Source organism: Anabrus simplex, chromosome 4, assembly GCF_040414725.1.
Source record: "Anabrus simplex isolate iqAnaSimp1 chromosome 4, ASM4041472v1, whole genome shotgun sequence".
NCBI lineage: Eukaryota > Metazoa > Arthropoda > Insecta > Orthoptera > Tettigoniidae > Anabrus > Anabrus simplex.
In genome coordinates this window covers 34,485,474-34,505,734 of record NC_090268.1, presented here as the reverse complement: position 1 = coordinate 34,505,734, position 20,261 = coordinate 34,485,474, and positions in this window count along the sequence as shown.

The following is a 20,261-nucleotide window of genomic DNA, read 5'->3' as shown; positions in this document are numbered from 1 at the left end:
CGCGAGCCAGAAGTTGCTATTACCTATCAGTCTGCCAATCCCACTGAAATGTATGCACCAACCTATTCTATGAGCAATATTTTCACGCCATTCATAGCAGGGACTGGCTGCAGAAGGAATGGCATTACTAGCATCACTCATACCTCAGTCACTTTCATTTTGTGAAGGCCAAGGATAAAGCTGAGACAGATCAATGAGAGTTACAAAATTGCTCTAGCCCATACCAGAAGACATAGTGCCAAACACTAAGTACCGCCAGCAAAGGCACGAAATCTACATATGAGTCGTTTAGTTTGAAAATACAATTTTTTAATGAAATATAAAAACACCCTAACTCTACTGCACGAATGAAGTAAACCTTGCAACTCTGCGAAGATTTTTGCACGAGATAAGTGCATACATACCTAGGATATAAACGATTATTAGTTTATAGTTTTGTAAATAATTAGGAATTTATTTTGAATGTATCTGGTTTAGAAGCAAGCTGTGTTGATGTACCCCATTTTGAAATAGTATAGATACTCCTTAATAATTATCATTGTCAAAATATGATCAAAATATGAACATTTAGGTAGTAATGTAAAATATAATTGCAGAACAGTCAAGCTGAAAGTTTTAAGCATGGAAATGCTGTGTGTGTTCACATTTTTCGGCCATAGCTTACACAACAAGATAAATTTCACACGCATTTCTACACACAGAATCTTGCTGAGTAGCATCTTCAGCAGATTCTGTATCAGTTGTCTGGACTATGATCTTGTGGGACGACAAAGCCTCCAGTGACAACCAATCAGGACCAAAATGTCTTGCGAGTACTGTTGAAACATGTCGGGATTTCAGCGGAGACACCTGAACCGGTCAACACCAGCTGTTCAGAGTGAACAGTTGACAACGGCCTGAAAATATGAAGCGCAGTAGTATACAGCGCAGTGCCTTCTCACAGATGTATCTGGTTTCGCTAGTGAAATAGTGACTTTGCTGGTTTTGAAACTAGCCCCAACCTTACCTGCTTGTATCTAAATATGAACTGTTGTGCACTTACAGGATTTTATAGGACTATATGGAGGGAATAAACCCAAAAACACCACAATTTTACAAAAAGTGATGTAGCTGCTTTGGCAACTAAACAACTCATATATGCAATTAAAAGTATTACAATAACATAGCAATCAATCAGTATTTATTGCTGAACATAACAGGCTTCCGCCCAATGCATGTTCTTATTCACATCAGGTTATAAAATAAAATAAAATAAAATAAAATAAAATAAAATAAAATAAAATAAAATAAAATAAAATAAAATAAGTAAAATAAATTAAATTATATATCTACATGGGCCTTGAACAGCTCCTTCTCGGAGGTCCAGTGGCTCTGGCAATTCGGCAGACAGCATGTGAACTAACAATGGCAATGGCAAATTAAAATGGCATGATAGAATAGAATAGTTAACGTAAAGTTAAGACAGATGATAATAAAGAGCAAGATGTCGCAACCATGTGAACCTACTTCTACCCTGTCAGCATGTCTAATTGAATTATTACTACATGATGACGTTTCCCTAGCCTCTAAATTACTGAGTGCCAATCTCTTACAGACCTATTTATGCTGGCTACTTCACTATTTACATTCCATGCCATTACATCATATACTACCTCGTATTTCTCTGAGACATTATTTTCTCACTGCGCATAAAAACTTATTCAGGCCACTGTCATTCCTCCACTGATTTGCTATCGATACAATTTTTTGTTCATCTCTTTGTCTGCACATTTTTTGTTGCTTAACATTTAAGAATTTTGCCCTTAATTTCTCTGTTCCTATACAATCACAAAGAAAATGTAAGTCATCAAGTTCAGCCTCACATAGTATACACTGAGAGCTCTTCCAGCTCCTATTCCACCCTTTATTTCTATGCAACCCCATCAGCCAACATAGTAACCCATCCTTTAACCTTCCGTCCCCAAATGTTATACTTAATTTGGAGAACTGGTGTAACTTGTAGAATAGGCTAAGCGAAGGCCTGTCCCTACATTCTTCCAAGCATTTCCGGATCTGTATGTCCTTAATTCTCATTGTTAGGGCCCTCTGCATTCTGTTATTGCTCTCCTTCCATCCCTCTCGCCAAATATATCCCATACCCAATTTCTCAACATGACTTTTGATTTTTGCTAGCCAACCCTCATCATACATTCCTTCCAGTTCATATCTATATATTTCCTGCAGTAGAATGCCGCCGCTTCCTCGTCTTACTCTAGTCCAATGATTTAATACCCGTTTGACACAATCCAACTCAATAAACTCTCTGCAAAATATTAGCGCCATTAGCTGTCATTGTACATTGCACATTGTACATTGTGGTAGCCTCATAACAGCCTTGCTGAACTTATATATTATTTGATTCAGGGGCTGTCCCTTTTCTTTTCTAATCCCCACAGTTCAACCTCATATAAAACTCTGCTTAGGACCAGAGATTTTAGTAACAGCCTAAGTATTTTATAGCTTGCTTCTGGGTAATTGGTGACTAGAATTTTTATTGCTGCAAGGGCTGCAGCCCTCCTCAGCTTGCATCTCTTTATGTGGTCGTCCCAACCTCCTTTTCTATTCAGTATCATTCCTAAATATTCTAATCTATCTACTTCCTCTATTCTTGCCCCTTGTATCCACCATTCCCTTACTTTTCTACCCTCCTTCTTCTACTTACAATCATCACCTTTGTTTTATTATAGTTGATTTTCAGCGACCACTTATTTGAAAAATCTACTAATTTATCCAAACTTTTCTTCAATCCACCCCTAGTCAGCGTCGTTAACAGTATTGCAATAACAAGGAAACAATATTTCATTCAAGGATGTCCAGCCTTTCTATTCACTCTAACACTGCCTCTGATGGTATAAAGAAGTCAGCCCAGCTACCCGAGTAACAACGTAGCTTGCAGCTGCCGACGATGTGAGCGATGGTTTGCCGTGGGACACCACAGTGCATTCCGGCGACGGTATGCAATTCCACTTGTAGAGTGAGGGGGTTGATGTTCACGTCCGTAAGTATAACCTCAAAGTACCCTACACGTGACCCCTGGGTGGTGGTAAGCGAGCAACAATATTCTGGCAGCCAGTCTGTCTGAAAAGATCTCTTGGCTATCACATGATGTGAAGAACAGCAAATGGAAACAGCTCTTTTCAGAGCTCCTTAACAAGAAACAATGGACCTTCCATCCGTATTTTACTACTCAACATCGAAAGTATCAGTTTATAATTTGTGATTCGAATGGGTTTGTGAATTTCAAAGCTACGATGAGTTGGGGGGGGGGGGATCACCTTCTTAAGAAACGGCCCCTTTCAGGGTTTTAAATTTTGATTTAAGTGGAATTTGTAATTTAAATTTTGAATACGCCGAAGTTATACGCGTAAGTTATCCAAGGGTCTTGGTGTTTGAAACAAGTGCTCGGCTTCTTGGTCCCTAAGACCTGTTTTAAGAGTAGGATGCCTGGGTCGGTAGACTTACTAAGCTTAGAAGCCTATTTAGCTTCTGGCACAATTGACCAATCCGATATAAGAATATTAAAAAGTTCAACCAATCAACAGCTGCCTATCACCAGAATATTTCGGTTTTTGTGTTCGTATACCGTCAATTCGTGAGAATAGCGCACTGAAACATCTTCAGTAATATATTTTACGACAGCCCGAACAATCAGCAGGACGTAACTCCTTCGCAGACTGATATCATAGGGGAACAAAATTTGTATTGCTTTGATAAAAACACTTGTTCTTAACAAATTTGGGTGCGCTGATTTCATATCTGAAGTTAGCTTTTCTCTGTAATCTACAGTTTTATTTGCAATTAATTTTTAACCATTTTTCACGTTAATGAAAGATTTCCCAATTTCTCAGCCTTTATCTCAAATTACAAATGTGGGTTATTATCTTAATCACCTTCGTTGTGATAATATACGTAATTTATACACAAAAACATTCAAAAGTGTATAATTATGCATGCAGTTCTGAAATGCAAAGAAATAAAATGACTTATTTTTAACATATATATGACACAAAACACAAGTAACAGAGAGGAAATCAGACGAATTAGGGACGAATGTGGTAGAAAAATAAATAGAAACTAATAAAATAAAATTAAATGCAATGAAATACACCAGTATATACTAGAACAGAGCTGAATAATGTAAAGAAAGTATGTGCAATAAACCAGGGAATGATAATGATGTGAGACGGTGTGAGAGGGAGGGTGGGGGTGGGGCATAACCGGTCTACACACATTATGAAAGTATTACACTTAACACATAGTTTGGAGCGAACCGTCTGGTGATAGAGCATCTTAATTGTAGCTTAATGTTGTCGTCAGCTCCCGCTTGGAGCGCTGTGCCAACATACAGCGAACCACCTGGTGACGAACGAGCGTACCACTACAGCTCCAACAGTAAAGCGTTGTTAAATTCAAACCCTCATTATTGTAGTAGACTTCCTCGTGAACAGTCGTGGTTTTCTTCCGAAATCGCGGAGCAAGTTCTCTCCGAAACGTTAAGAATTTCCCCTTTTTTCTTGACATGCCATAAGCCCAAAAGTCATGCCTATATATTTGACTAGCAGTTACCCGCGGCTTCGCTTGCGTGGATTTCGTAAAATAATAAAATTAATCGTTCCTCGGTACTGTACTAAGACATTATCCTGAAAATCTCTAAAGTATAAATATTCACCGACAAATTGAGTTTCATTTACCCCGGAAACTCTTTATAAACCACGTTTGTGTTATTGCCTTTCGAGGCTAAGATGACCATGCAACATAGAACTGTACATACTTATGAGAAACAGTCTCCTCTCAAATCGAAAAGAAGAAGTTTATTTTTAAAGGAGATTCCAAATATCTATCTCTACGTCGTAACATTTTCAGTTTTTGAGATAGGCTATAAGAAACCCCATAAAAATAATTCAATCCCTTTATCAGTCCTTCCCATTTTCCGAAAACAAAAAGAAATGCAAGTTCCTTTACATTTAAAGGAGATCCCAAATACTAATTTTCGCGTCTGTAACATCATCAGTTTGTGAGATATAAGCATCCTCAATAAAAATTATTCACTTCTTTTTCCACTTCTTTTCACCCCCCGTTAAGTGCCTTTTCCGAAAACAAAATGTACGCGTTCCTGTATTTTTAAAGGACTTTCCAAGTGTAAGTTTCATGTCTGTAACATCTTAAGTTTTTGACATACACTGTAGATATACCGGTACTCATTTTCAAAATTCACCCACTTTTTCAATTCTTTTCAACACCTTGAGTGGATTTTCCGAAAACATAAAAGTACATGTTTATTTTTAAAGGAAATTCAAAATACAGCACCAACTTTCACGTCTGTAACATCATCAGTTTTTGAGATATAAGTATCCTCATAAAATTAATTCAACTTTCTTTTCCCTTTTTCCATCCCCTCTCCCTTTAAGTGGAATTTCCGCAAACAAAAAATGTGTGTTTCTTTTTTTTAAGGAGATTTAGAACACCAACTTTCACGTCTGTAACATCTTCAATTTCTGAGATATAAGTATCCCATTAAACAGAATTCAACTCCTTCTTCACTTATTTTCATCCCTCCCCCCAAGTGGATTTCCCGAAAACAAAAAATACGTGTTTATTTTTAAATGAGATTCTAAATACCAAGTTTTACGTCTGTAACATCTTTAGCTTTTAGAGATATAAGTATTCTCATGCAAATTATTCAACGAATATTTCAATTCTTTCACCCCGTAAGTGGATTTCCGAAAACAAAAGAAGACGTGTTTCTTTATTTTTAAAAGAGATTCCAAATACCAATTTTCACGTCTGTAACATCTTTCTTTCAGATATAAGTATCCTCACAAAAATAATTCAACACCTTTTTCACCCCACCCCTGGTAAGTTGATTCCCCCCAAAATACGTGTTTCTTTATTTCTAAAGAAGATTCCAAACACCAATTTTCACGTCTGTAACCGTCATTTTTTGAGATGTAAGTATCCACATAAAAATAATTTAATTTTTTCACTTCCCTTCACCCTCCCTCCTGAATTTTCCGAAAACAAAAAATACGTGTTTATTTATCAAGGAGTTTCTAAATACCAATTTTGAGATATGTGCCCTCATAAAAGGAATTCAATTCCGTTTCACCCCCTTTTCATAAGATATAAATATCCTCGTACAAATAATTCAATACATTTTTCTATTCTTTCACCCCCTTATTTGGATTTTCCGTAATCAAAAGAATATGTGTTACGTTAAAGGGGATTCGAAACACCAATTGTTATGTCCGCAACACATATAGTTTTTGAGATATTCAAATAATTCAACTAATTTTTCAATTTTTCACTCCCACCTAAGTGGATTTTCCTAAAACAAAAAGTATGCATTTCTTTATGAGATTCCAATCACCAATTTTTAAGGCTGTAACGTCTTCAGTTTTGAGATATCAGTATCCTAATAAAAATAATTCAACCCACTTCTCAGTCCTTTCTACCTGCCCCTCCCCTGCTCCCCCCCCAAGTGTTTTTCCGAAAACAAAAAATACGCGGTTCTTATTTTTGAAAGGGATACAAAATACCAATTTGCACTTCTGTAACATGTTAAGTTTTTGAGATATACTGTAGATGTGCTCATTCTAGAAATTCAGCCCTTTTTTAGTTTTCCTTAAGTGGATTTTCCGAAAAAAATAACAATGTCTCTTTACTTTTACAGGAAATTCCAAGTACCAGTTTTCAAGTCTGTAACATGTTAAGTGTCTGAGATATATTGCAGGCCTAGATATATATTTTTTTAAATTCCACCCCGTTTGTCACTCCCGTTCACCCCCTATTCATTGGATTTTTCAAAAACAAAAAATACGTGTTTCTTTATTTTTAAAGGATATTCCAAATACCAGTTTTCATGTCTGTAACATCTTCTGTTTTTGAGAAAGTTATTCAACCAATTTTCCCCCTTTTTCACCCCCTTAATGGTATTTTGCGAAAACAAAAAGAAACACGTGTTTCTTTATTTTTAAAGGAGATTCCAAATACCCGACCCTGATAAAATGGTCGAAAATCTTTAGCCTCTCTGATTACTTCCGTATCTTCTTTTGGAACCCTTGTTGGACACACGTAGGATCTATTTATGAAAACAAAGAACTGGTATGAATGTTATGTCAAGATGCTAGCAATAATGACAATTTTGATTGGAATAGGTTTCGGAGGCATTCTCTCAACTGAAAAATCATTATGAGTAACTATAATAGCTATAAACAAGGTTTACACGCAGTTGATTGTCAACAAATGGCACACCTAATTCCACCAGAGGCACGGGCTGACTTACTTCCTTCTCCATGAAAAGCTCGTGGACTTAACAGGTTCCGTCTTTGCGTCAATCGTAGAAAGTAATCTACTGTACCAGTTGACTTGCTATTGGCATGAGCGTTTATTACTTTCTCCATGAAAAATCTACATTTTGAATTTTTTTTACCCACTACCTTTCCCATGTCAACGCCTCAATTTAAAGGACTTCTAAGTTTCAGAAAAGTATAGATGATTATTTTGGACAATCTGAGCCTGGCTAGAAATAGGGGCTGTTGGAAATGAAAGAGAATTTTGAATGGAATAATTTAACAAAGTATTACACTACGTGTACTGTATTTAAATGTTATGGTACATTCTGGCGTCCCACAGGGCAGTGTCCTAGGTCCACTTCTTTTTGTCTTATTTGTTGACGATCTCGTTAACACTATATCCTCCGTTTCTTGTGAAATTCTACTATTTACAGATGACTGTAAAATATTCAAACAAATCAATTCCTTATGAGACGTAAACTCCTTACAGAGTGGGCTTAACTCACTCTCTGAATGGTGCTCTACATGGCGTCTTAAGCCTACTCCTACCAAGTGTTCCTCTATTTCGATCACGCTTCGTAAATCCCCTATTCTTAGTAAATACTCCCTCCTCGGTAACCCGTTCTCAACTCTAACAGTTGTTTGACAGTAAATTGTTATTTGTCCCCCATATACGAAAGATAACCTCACGAGCAAAATCACTTCTAGGTTTGTTGTATAGATTTTCTGACATCGCAGATATCCACGCCCTCCGAGCCTACTATGTATCTTGCATCCTACCGATTAATGAATTCGCATCTCCAATTTGGTCTACCTCTTCACCCACTAATCTGAATCATATTGACTGCGTGCAATCATTCTTCTGTGCCATTGTTAGAGCCAGAGTATGTGATTGTCGAAACTTGAGCAGCAATCAGATACTGGATAAGTTAAACCTTCACCCGTTATCTAGTCGCAGGAAAATAGCCGACTATTAACCTTATATAACGCTGTTAACGGTTTATTTCGTTCCCCCGAACCTGCATTCTTCTTTTCCTTACATGTTCCTACTCGCAAAACCAGGATTAATCCGCCCTTTCATATTCCGTATTCCCGCCTCTCTCTCGTTCAAAGAAGTTCATTTATCCGCATACCAACCCTCCTTAACTCTTTATCTTCTGACAGGAACTTGGACGTTTTTTCTTCGCATGCCTCCTTTAATCGATTCTTCCTAGTACGTTTTCTTCATATTCCTTTTTTCTCTTCTCATTGCTGTTCCCTCTTTTGTACATACTGTAATATTAATTAATTTATTTATTTATTTATTATTTTTTTATTTATTTTGACTATACTATACCGTTACTTATGTCTTACGTCTGTATTTATCTTACTGTGCCTAGCTATAAGTTCTTCTCTTCATTTTACGTTCAATCTTCAGTTTTCCTCGTTGTTTCTTTTGCTTTTATGTTTTGTTGTTAATTGTTGTGTCTCTACAGTTATTTTGTTATTTTGTTAGTTTTTAATTTTTCTCTATTTTTATCATTAGATGTTTTTCCTTCATTGTTCTTACACTTATTTTTTTATGTTTGCCTTGTGCTACTTGTAACCCGTCATGGGGGTTATATGCATGTATATATAAATATAATAATACTGCCGAGGGAAATCACAAAGTATCGGTGACACCGAGTAATTTCAGTCTGTAGGTAGTAATATTACGCAGTGAGTTAAATGCCAAATTGAGAATGGAGGCCGTGGTAAAAAAAAAAAATCTCCAGTAAGTATTCCAGAGTAACAACAGATAGCGCAGTGGAAACCATGCTACATAACATTAGAAAATTAAAAGAGAATGTGAGGAGAAATAAGGGACTTGACGGATGAAAATAGATGAGAAACCAAGATAAAATTTGAAAACATATATTAGAATAATAAATCAAAACTCTAACAATTTACATGAAAGGAGAACTATACAAATATGAAATTTTCCCAACCACATATACAAAACACAGATTCATTATAGTAAAATAAGATATCCAAGGGAAAGAAAGCAAACGAGAGAGAATAGCGCAGGAATGGAAAGGGACGAGCAAGAAAAGGATAAATATGGCTGTAATAAGAGAAACCCAGAACAACGAGAAAAAGAGGATGTTCACAGTTATCAAATTCGAGTGTGCCAGCAGGAAATTTTCTGAGCAAAATCTAAATGCTATATGCAAGTCACAACCACTTCCGTTATCACTCGATTGACACAAAGTAATGTAGTTCTACAGGAGAATAATCACAATATACTTCAAGTGAACCAGTTTCACAACATTCAGAAACTCAAATGGCGAAGCACTGAACGGATAGAAGTGTGTGTACAGTAGGAGTCGCACAGTTGCCAATACACCGCACGCACATTTAGAAAGAAAGTCGTTACTAGGTTCGTCAATGAAGAGTTTAAATACAAAAAAGACAAGTGAAATTTCGGCCTGGAAATGCCATGCTCCCGGTCAGAATTTGCAAGAAAAGTATCTCCGAATGCAACTAAAGGTATTTATAGTAAAGAAATCAGTTTGTCATACCTCATCATGAACCAAATTGTACCAACTGCCCGAAAATGAAGACTTCTGGGCACATGTCCCTAAGGACGGAGTTGACGTTGGATGTTGCTCCCTCCACACAGGCCAAAGTCCATCTCAATACATTCAGAGGAAGGCCAGGTATTTATAGTGTGGAGTAGAGGGGAAATAATGAGAAATATGTCTGGAAGATTCCAGAGGTTAGTGGAGCATGCGCGACAAACCAGGCGATGTTATATGACGTCAGCCGGCGAAAAGGAAGTTAGTTTATCGTAGATCGTAAAGGTGCATAGAGCAGAGTTCATGCAAGGTATGATGTGTGCAAATTCACATAAGTATGTAAGTTCCAGTTGGAGAGAAAATGCGGTTTATATCATGATGAGGGTAAGTCCATATTAATAGTAGAAAAAGGTTATGTGCGTGGCGAAGTTCATAACTGTAGTTGCCGGTGAAGTGAGGAGTCCGTTACATACTTTATTGTAAATATATTTGTCATTGTGGAACTCTGTAACTCGGCTTCTCGCTGTTTGGTTTCCCAAATAAATAAATAAATAAATAAATAAATAAATTCACAGTATGTATTTAGTTCCTTGAATGTAGGAAGAAAGCATTATGTTCGTAAAGTACTATAATACGCTTATCCTAATGTGCAACATCCTACACTTTTTTCTTAACAACGGACATTTATTATTCTCGCAGGGCTGTCCGTTATTGAGAAGTTCCTCTGTATTTCTAAACTTAGACGAAACACTGTGCATCAACAACCACAGTACGCACTCGACGCCAAGAGACCTTCTGCCGTGGTTTCGACACAGTCCCCACATATTGTTCTGAAGTTAAGTCGTACTTTATTCAAAGAATGGTGTCTTTATCAAAATAAGGGACTATTAACTACATGCAGTAAAATATGAATTACGTAAAGGCGATGTTTGAATTGGAGGTTTGCAAAAACTCGTTTAGAGTCAGTTAACTTCGGCTGGTCAGTGAACATCGTACCATAATCATTATGTATTGCTTTAGCTAATTGCACATCACTACCGTAATTAACTGTGTAACATTCATCAAGTTTGCTGAATAAGTTATACGTGTCTAGAATAAATATATACTTTGAATCCATGTTCTTCACAATTTTGGAACTGATACCTTAAATAGTATATTTGTAGTACTCTACCACTGTGTAGGTTGTCGTGACAATTGTGAAATATTGTGTGACCTCTACAGCATTGATGAATAAATTCACCCAGTAAAAATGTGTGTGTGTGTGTGTGTGTGTGTATGTGTGTGCAGCTATCATCTTAAATTATCCTAAATTATCCTAAGGTTTTCACTTACGCGCTCAAGCTCCCTTAAATTGGCTTTAGTCGTTCAGGGTATAGAGACAAACAAACAAACAAACAAACAAACAAACAAAATTTATAACTGGATATAATTTGGTCTCCTAAATATAACGGTACCTCCAGAAGGTACCTTAACGAAGGCAAAAAACTTTTTCCCGGGTGTTTTGGAGGCTTGCGTGTACAAATGGTCCTTAAAGCTATGCCGGGGTGAACATATATTCCTGGTAGGTACACCCAAGACGGCCCCGTGGTGTAGGGGTAGTGTGCCTGCCTTTTACCCGGAGGCCCCGGGTTCGATTCCCGGCCAGGTCACTGATTTTTACCTGGACCTGAGGGCTGGTTCGAGGTCCACTCAGCCTACGTGATTAGAATTGAGGAGCTGTCTGACAGTGAGATAGCGGCCCCGGTCTATAAAGCCAAGAATAACGGCCGAGAGGATTCGTCGTGCTGACCACACGACACCTCGCAATCTGCAGGCCTTAGTACTGATCAGCGGTCACTTGGTAGGCCAAGGCCCTTCAAGGGCTGTAGTGCCATGGGGTTTGGTTTAGGTACACCCAAGCCGGACAGGTCTAAGGTGATGATCCAGACTAAGAGTGATACCCTGGTCCTCCAGATTGCGAGTTGTGCGTTGGGTTAACCCGCCTACCTCGTAAAAACTGTTACGGATACCTTAAGAATGCCTAAAGTAAAATCGGATAACGTGGTGACGACTTGGCGAGAAAAAAAGGCCACGATCTTAAAAAGACAGGAGTTAAATACTGGAGAAAGAAAGCTGAGGACCGAGTTGAATGGAGACAGGTTATTAAGGAGACCATGGACCTCCATGGACTGTAGTGCTGAAGAGTGAGTGAGTAAGTGAGTGAGTATATTCGTTTGATTTACATTCTTATTAAAGGTCATGCATATGTATCGTAATTACCTGAATGCGAAAGAGTTACGCTGTATATTTGCGCATAACACAGTAATCTGTCCTGATTCTGTTTTGTCTGGTTTCTTTATCAACCCATCAGTTTACTTCAAGAATATTCCAAAGAGAGTCGTCTAATACTATAAGCTGAGCTTTAGCGGAAAGTAGGTTGGAAACTTGTTGAGAACATCTATTCATTATGCCTTGAACGTGATAAGACTATGCACTGACTGCGGGAAAGAAAATATTATGGCATTTTACTTCTAGATATAAAGTAGACTCGTTTATATATAATTTTATTAACTGTACAGAACATTGACATGAATCGTTTTATGCACAATTATGTAAGAAATAAAACTTCTTACGAAGAAATCATTTTATAATACGTATATCCTAAAATCATGCCTTTGCTGGCGAGATGTAGTGTTTATAGTGCACTATGTCTTCTGGTATGGGCTATATCAAATTTGTTACTTTCATTGACCTGTCTCAGTCTCATCCTTGGCTTTGACAATGTGAAAGTGACTGAGGTATGAGTGATGCTAGTAATACCATTCCTTATGCAGCCAGTCCCTGTTATGAATTGTGTGAAAATATCGCTCATAGGGTTGGTTGGTGCATGCATTTCAGTGGGCTTGGCAGACTGATATGTAATAGCAACGTCTGGCTCAGTGAGGAAAGCAACGGGAAACTACCTCACTCCTCATTTCCCTAGTACGCCTCTTCAGTGACGCCTAGGCTATTTATGACAGCTGTTGGCGGAGCTGCAGAGGATCAAACCAGCCTTCGGGCTGAATACCCAACATACATACATCTTAAAATCGACCCCAAAATGTTTCTGAATCTTGTGGAATACGTATTATAAATAGGCCTCGCTGATAGTTATCATCAAGGCCTAAGCGTTATTAAAATGGCACACCAGGAAGCAGAGAGGTGGTTTTCCATTGCTTCGTACACAAAACTAGAAGGTGTTCAGTCTACAAAGTCCAACCGTTGAAGATCTAACCAGCCTTCTGTGTGATAACTCAACATACATCTCTCTCTCTCTCTTAGTCCAACCCTTTGTAAGGGTGTAGTGGCATCACGCGACAATCCTTTTGGTGATCTTCCTCCAGAAGTCTCTGCTTTGGGCATGGTGACTTGCTTGCTGTAAGCTCATCCTGGTTAAGTTCTTGATCTGGTCCATCCATCGTAACGGCGCACGTCCTCTAGGTCTTCGGCCTTCGACTTTTCCCTCTATGATAAGTATTTCCATTGCCTCCTGTCTTCTGGCAATATGACCAAAATATCCGAGTTGTTTTTGGCTGATAAGGGTCGACAGTCTTGTTCTGATGCCGAGCTCTTGCAGGATCGATTCATTACTACGGTGTGCTGTCTATGGTATTCGCAGTAATCTCCTATAGCACCACATTTCTAGAGCATCAATCCTGCGGCGATCCGCCGTCTTCATCGTCCAAGTTTCTGCTGCATAGGTCGCGATAGGGCAGATCAGAGTTCGCATGAGGGTGAGCTTTGTCTTGGAAGTGATGGAGGTGTCCTTCCAGATGCGAGTAAGTTTTGCTGTTGAATTTCTCGCAATTGCAATGCGCTTGCGGATCTCAGGTTCACAGTCTCCAGTATTTTTGACAATAGATCCTAGATACTCGAAGCGACTGACAACCTCATAATCCGCAATTCTTGTGATGGCAGGTCTTCAACATACATACACTGCTGGAAAAAAACAGAATTCGTTTGTCACGGACATCGGCGTTCAGATGGCGCTCAGGAGGCCTGTCTGTGCGCACTCTGCAGACAGTAGCTGTGCTAAGGTTAGAGGTGAACACTGTTTGCAACGAGTACGTGCTCCTCTTGAACAATGGGCTCGCATTGTAGGCCTGCGGGAAGATGGATGGACGTATCGACGGATTGCTGCACATTTTGAGCGCAATGTATCGGTGGTGTGTCGCTGTTTTCAGTAGTGGTCTATGGAACATTCCCACATCCGTAGGCCAAGCTCCGGATGTCCACGTAGTACGGACACACGTCAAGATCGACGCATAGTTCGAGCAGCGGTGGCCGACCAGGAACGAAATCCGGTCACTTGTTGCACCTGCTGTGTCACCAAGGACAATTGGGAACCATCTGCTTGCAGCAGGGTTACAATCACGTGTGACTCTGGCCAGGCTACCACTGACACCACTACACCGCCAAGCACGGCTACTCTGGTGTCGTGAAAGTGTCGACTGGAGAGCGGAATAGCGCTCTGTTGTCCTCAGTGACGAGAGTACGTTATGTCTGTATGCAGGTGGTGGACGTAGACTTGATGAGCGGCATTCGCCAACGACACCCAGGTCCCACCACAAGCTTCATGGTGTGGCGGGCCATCAGTTACAACTCGCGGTCACAGTTGGTGTTTCTGCACAGGTTGTTGTCCCCATGTTATTGCCATTTCTTCGACCGGAAGATGATGTGCTTTTGCAGCACGACAATGAATGACTATGTACAACAACTGCCCTGGCCACCAAGATCACCGGATCTCTCGCCAATTGAACATGTATGGGACATGATGTAACGAGAACTTACGCGTTCTCCAGAGCCTGCAAGAACCATCGCCGAATTGCATCAAAAGGTGCAAGATGCTTGGGACAATCTATCGCAGGATGCCATTCGACACTTTTATGATCGTTTTCATGCGTGAATACGCGTCTGCATTGCCACCAGAGGGGGGTACGACGTGTATAGATGCGACTGTTTGGGCACACCTTACTGTGGCATGTGTGTTTCACTTGCTATGAATTTGTAACCAATACTCCTGCAATGGTGAACTACCTGTCATTACATATTATACCCTGGTACCACTGAACACAGTCCTTGAGGATGTTGCATGTTTTTCTTTCCTGCAGTGTATTTAACTGAGACTTTACACTATTCTTATTGCCATTTCGGAACATTTGTTACGAATTACATCAATTTATGGTAAATTTTTGCTAGGGGCTTTACGTCGCACCGACACAGATAGGTCTTATGGCGACGATGGGATAGGAAAGGCCTAGGAGTTGGAAGGAAGCGGCCGTGGCCTTAATTAAGGTACAGCCCCAGCATTTGCCTGGTGTGAAAATGGGAAACCACGGAAAACCATTTTCAGGGCTGCCGATAGTGGGATTCGAACCTACTATCTCCCGGATGCATGCTCACAGCCGCGCGCCTCTACGCGCACGGCCAACTCGCCCGGTAATTTATGGTACAACTTGCATCGAATTATACAATCTTACTGATATACTTGGATACAATTGTATGTAAGAATAGTTTTATCTTGCTAAGGAAAGCTTGAACTACTCCAAAACAGGATCCAAAATAACCAAGGAGTCTTCGCTGGGACTTTATTCAAGTAGCTTTCGTCATCCCATGGAACCAGCCATCCACTACATTGTAATTCCATGAGCGTGCGGGTGTAGAATACATCCACGGTATTCCCTGCCTGTCACAAGGGAGACTATAGAGGATCTCAGTTTGGAAGCTTTGGTGGATGACCACGGTTCTCATAGCTGAGTCTGACACTGCTTCCAGTCTCCTCGCTTTCCTGTTTCTTGTCCACCTCTCTTATTCAACTGCTGTCCTTTCCCGACCCGGACGATGTTAGATTTGTGAGCCCTTCGTGGCCGTTTCCTTTCTTTTGCCGATACCTTCATTTTTCGAAGGGTCGAATCTCTTCCTTTTCCCCCTGATTAATGCTAAAAGAGTATGGCTGTCTAATTGTACTTCCTCTTAAAATAATAATCACCGAGCAAGTGGCTATGCGATTAGGGGCGCGCAGCTATGTGCTTCCAGTTGGGAGATATTGGGTTCGAACCCCACTATCGGCAGCCCTGAAGACGGTTTTCCGTGTTTTTGCACATTCTCACCAGGCAAATGCTGGTGCTGTACCTTAAATAAGGCCACGGCCGCTTCCTTCCCACTCCTAGCCCTTTCCTCTCCCGTCGTCGCTCCCCAGGGACTCTGAACTTTGGAGCGTGGGTTGGTGACCATGGGGACCTTAGCTGAGTCGTGGCATTGTTTCCACTTACTTGTGTCAGGCTCCTCACTTTAATCTATCCTATCCGACCTCTCTTGGTCAACTCTTGTTCTTTTCAGACCCCGACGGTATTACGTATGGAGGCCTAGGGAATCTTTCATTTTCACGCCCTTCGTGGCCCTTGTCTTCCTTTGGCCGATATCTTCATTTTTCGAAGTGTCGGACCCCTCCATTTTTTCTGATTAGTGTTATATAGAGGATGGTTGCCCAGTTGTACTTCCTCTTAAAACAATAATCACCACCACCATCCCGTCTTCGCCATAATACCTGCCTGTGTCGGTGCGACGTAAAGTAACTTGTTTAAAATAATCACCACAACTAGTGTTGTTTGAGGTGTATCAAATACAGTATAGACAATACACGACACTTCCGGATTTAGCCTTATTAAAATTGGAGACAATTCGCAAGTGGCGCTCCTAGTGGCGTGACCTGAAAATTCGCGCCAAATTCAAATGTCAGTGGAAATTCTTATGCGGAAATGGAGAAATAAATAACGTCTAGAAAGAAAGTGTTATTAACGCCAAAGTTGCTAAACCAATTGTGGATAAATGAAAGAAGAATTATTTAACAGGTTATTATTTAAAGACTGAAATTATACATATAATTAAGATGTGAAATGCTCTGCTGTGAACGTGCTTGATCTTTCATTTATGCATTACTTTTTTTTGCTTTAGCATTCCTGCCTGAACTTGTCTATTCTCCCATTTAAAAACATTGTATCATTACATTAAGACGCTTGTCAATAAGCAGATCGGAACATTCCTGTCTTTTTCTCTTGGAAGGGTCGGTAGCATTTGATGTTTCATTTTTTGGGAAGATTCTGTATTTGTAGAGATCACGGCGTTGATCTGAGGAGTGGGATAAAATGAACAAAAGCATGCATATACTATCAATAGTTATGTATTGAGGAATATTTACGAACAATTAGAGTAAGATTTTAACGTATCCTTCGCTGTATAGTCGGGGATTTGTAAAGTCGCTGGCCTGAACATGATCTGAACAGATCGTATAATTCTTATTCAAGCGTAACGTCCTTCTTTTATATTTCCTTATAGAAGTGACTTCTCTGACATTTCAAAACCCACAGTACACACCTACAACAACACATCGGTATTGAAGGTTAACTGCTGCACTATACAATAAAATAAGCTGATTATATTTTAAACCAACTAAAATGCGGGTCACACAGGTCAGAAGTTTAGGAAGCACTATAAAAATATCTTTGTCACTGGAAGAATATGTATGCAAACACAATATTTACTTACATTTTCTTGTCACGAGGGAAACGGAAGAAAGACCGCGAATCCTTCTGCCCGTCATAGTTATTGTAGCCAAACAGAGCACATATCTTTGCACTCGTATTGAGGGGAGATATAAATGAATGAAATACGCTACTGTTTACTTCTGTTAACTTACTGCAAACGCATAAATAACACCAAAAAGTTCACAAACAAATACACGTGCTCTTATGACAGAATCAGTAACTCCAGGTTACTCCGCTAGACGGAGCTCTAATCGCTGTCCCTCGATATCTCGCAGACTGTCGTGTATTACATCTACTGTATTTGGGTGTATGTGAGGAGATAGATCGTCTTCCTGTTGGTGAATTTTTATTTTCTGTGAGCCTCACAATATATGCTTTACCCAATGATAAATGAAAATGAAAAATGAAAATCCAGAACCTGTTTCCAGTTATTGACCGGGTCAGGAATGGAATTAATGAAGCCCCCACCTAGCGGCGAGGATAGGACATGTGCCGGCTGCCGAAGCCTGTCGCACACCTCTGGGGCAATCATAAATATATGACAGATGAGATGCTAATGGAGAGTGCTGCTAGAATGAAACATGACAGGAAAAACCGGAGTACCCAGAGAAAAACCTGTCCCGCCTCCGCTTTGTCCAGCACAAATCTCACATGAAGTGACCGGGATTTGAACCACGGAACCCCGTGGTGAGAGGCCGGCGCTCTGCCGCCTGAGCCACGGAGGCTCTGCACTCAATGATAAATAGATAAATAAATAAATGAATAAATAAATAGCAGGAATGGTAATCATGTTGTTTGGGACAGTGACTGTCCGACCAGGAACTTCCGCTTATCAGACACGTGCTGCAATTCAGAGCACAATGAGGAAATGGGTAGTGTTGTGTTTAAATACGGCTTATATAAGGAAGTGGATATAGAACAGTTGTAAATATTAGAATAAACTGATTATAGAGTTTTCATCATCTCTTCAAGTGACCTCATTTTATTACATACATTTTCAATTCTTATATTTTCTTGTTCCTGTCCCGAGAAATACTGTAATTACGCGAATGTTATTTTACTATTCCTATCTGCCTCGTTTTTTTACAAATTGTTTCTCGTCGTACGGACACAGATAGGTCTTGTGGCGACGATGGGACAGGAAAGGGCTAGGAGGGGGAAGGAAGCGGCCGAGGCCTTAGAACTAAAAATGGGAAACCACGGAAAACTATCTTCAGGGCTGCCGACAGTAGGGGTCGACCCCGCTACCTCTCAAATGCAAGCTCACAGCTGGGCACCCCTAACCGCATGGCCAGCTCTCTCGGTGGGCCCAATAGTCAGCGTAGTGATCTTCCGTTAAGGGGATCGCGATTTCGATTCTCGACAAGGTCGGAGGTTTTAACAGCCTATCGTTAACCCTGGACTGGGAATTTTTTCCTTGTTTTAATACATATGTTCACATCCACACGATGCATCACACTACCAAGCATAGAAATACGCAATAGTGCATAAATTCCTTCACACAGGCTTGGTGTGAGGAAGGGCATGCGACCGTAAAAATGGGTGATTTCCACATGAAATGCTGACTCCAATCAATAGAGAAAATACCAGGATGAGGCGGTGGCCTTCTGACCCCAACATGGCAGGTTCGATCATCGCTCAGCCAGGTGGTATTTGAAGGTGTTCAGAATATACATCAGACTCGTGTCGATAAATTTACTGGCACTGAAAAGAACTTCTGAGGGATTAAATTCCGGCACCTCGGCGTCTCCGAAAACCGCAAAAATTGTTAGTGGGATGTAAAGCCGATAACATTGACTTTCTGAAACGCATGTGCTTATTGATCTAATTTGACTGAATGGTTTATATTAACGTACAAGGGTGAGAGATTATTCTACTGTCGATATATGAAGGGTTAATACTCCTCTGACCAACATGTTTATGGCGCTGAAAGTAAACGTAGTTGTCTAGGGCAGGGGTGGCAAACCTTCACCGACCAGCGTGTCAATTAAGGTCTTGTTTATTACTATCTTTGCTGTGTAGTGTGCCATCGGCTATTTTCCTTTAAAATAATCACGAAACCCCCTCATTTGACATCATTTAGGTGTTAGATTGCACTACATATAACTCCATTCGAATGAACGTTTCATTATTTTAATTTGCAAATATCGCTGAAAATTACATTAAAACAGGTGTTTTAAGTATAAGGTATATTTTTGTTTTAACCTACTAAAATTTGAGATAAGTATGGACATGGAATTAATTGAGACATAATTTCTTTTTATTAAAGCGTAAGGTATCCGCTATGTTGCCAGATTTTCAACCTATTATTATTACTTTTATTCTTCTTCTTTCTTCTATTTCGGCCTACTTTGGAACACGGTAAACAATTGACTTGCTCGTTAGTCCTTTCTTCTGCTCCCAGAACTTCTTCGTCATTTCACTCTCCCTCTCTTCTGACCTCATGTTCTTGGACTTTTCATTTTGTTTTCCTGGAATCCCTTGAATTTATCAATTTTAGCTAGAAACATATCTCTGTTAAAGATTTCTTTGGGTTTGATGCCAACTTCCTCCATGTTTTTCTTGTTTCTTCTACCCATTATTATTATTATTATTTCGTGTGGCTATTTATAATGATAATAATAATAATAATAATAATAATAATAATAGTTTTACGTCCCACTAACGTCTTTCTACGGTCTTTGGACAGGCCGAGGTGCTGGAATTTAGTCCCGCAGGAGTTCTTCTACGTGCCAGTAAATCTACCGACACGAGGCTGTCGTATTTGAACACCTTCAAATACCACCGGACTGAGCCAGGATCGAACCTACCAAGTTGGGGTTAGAAGGTGC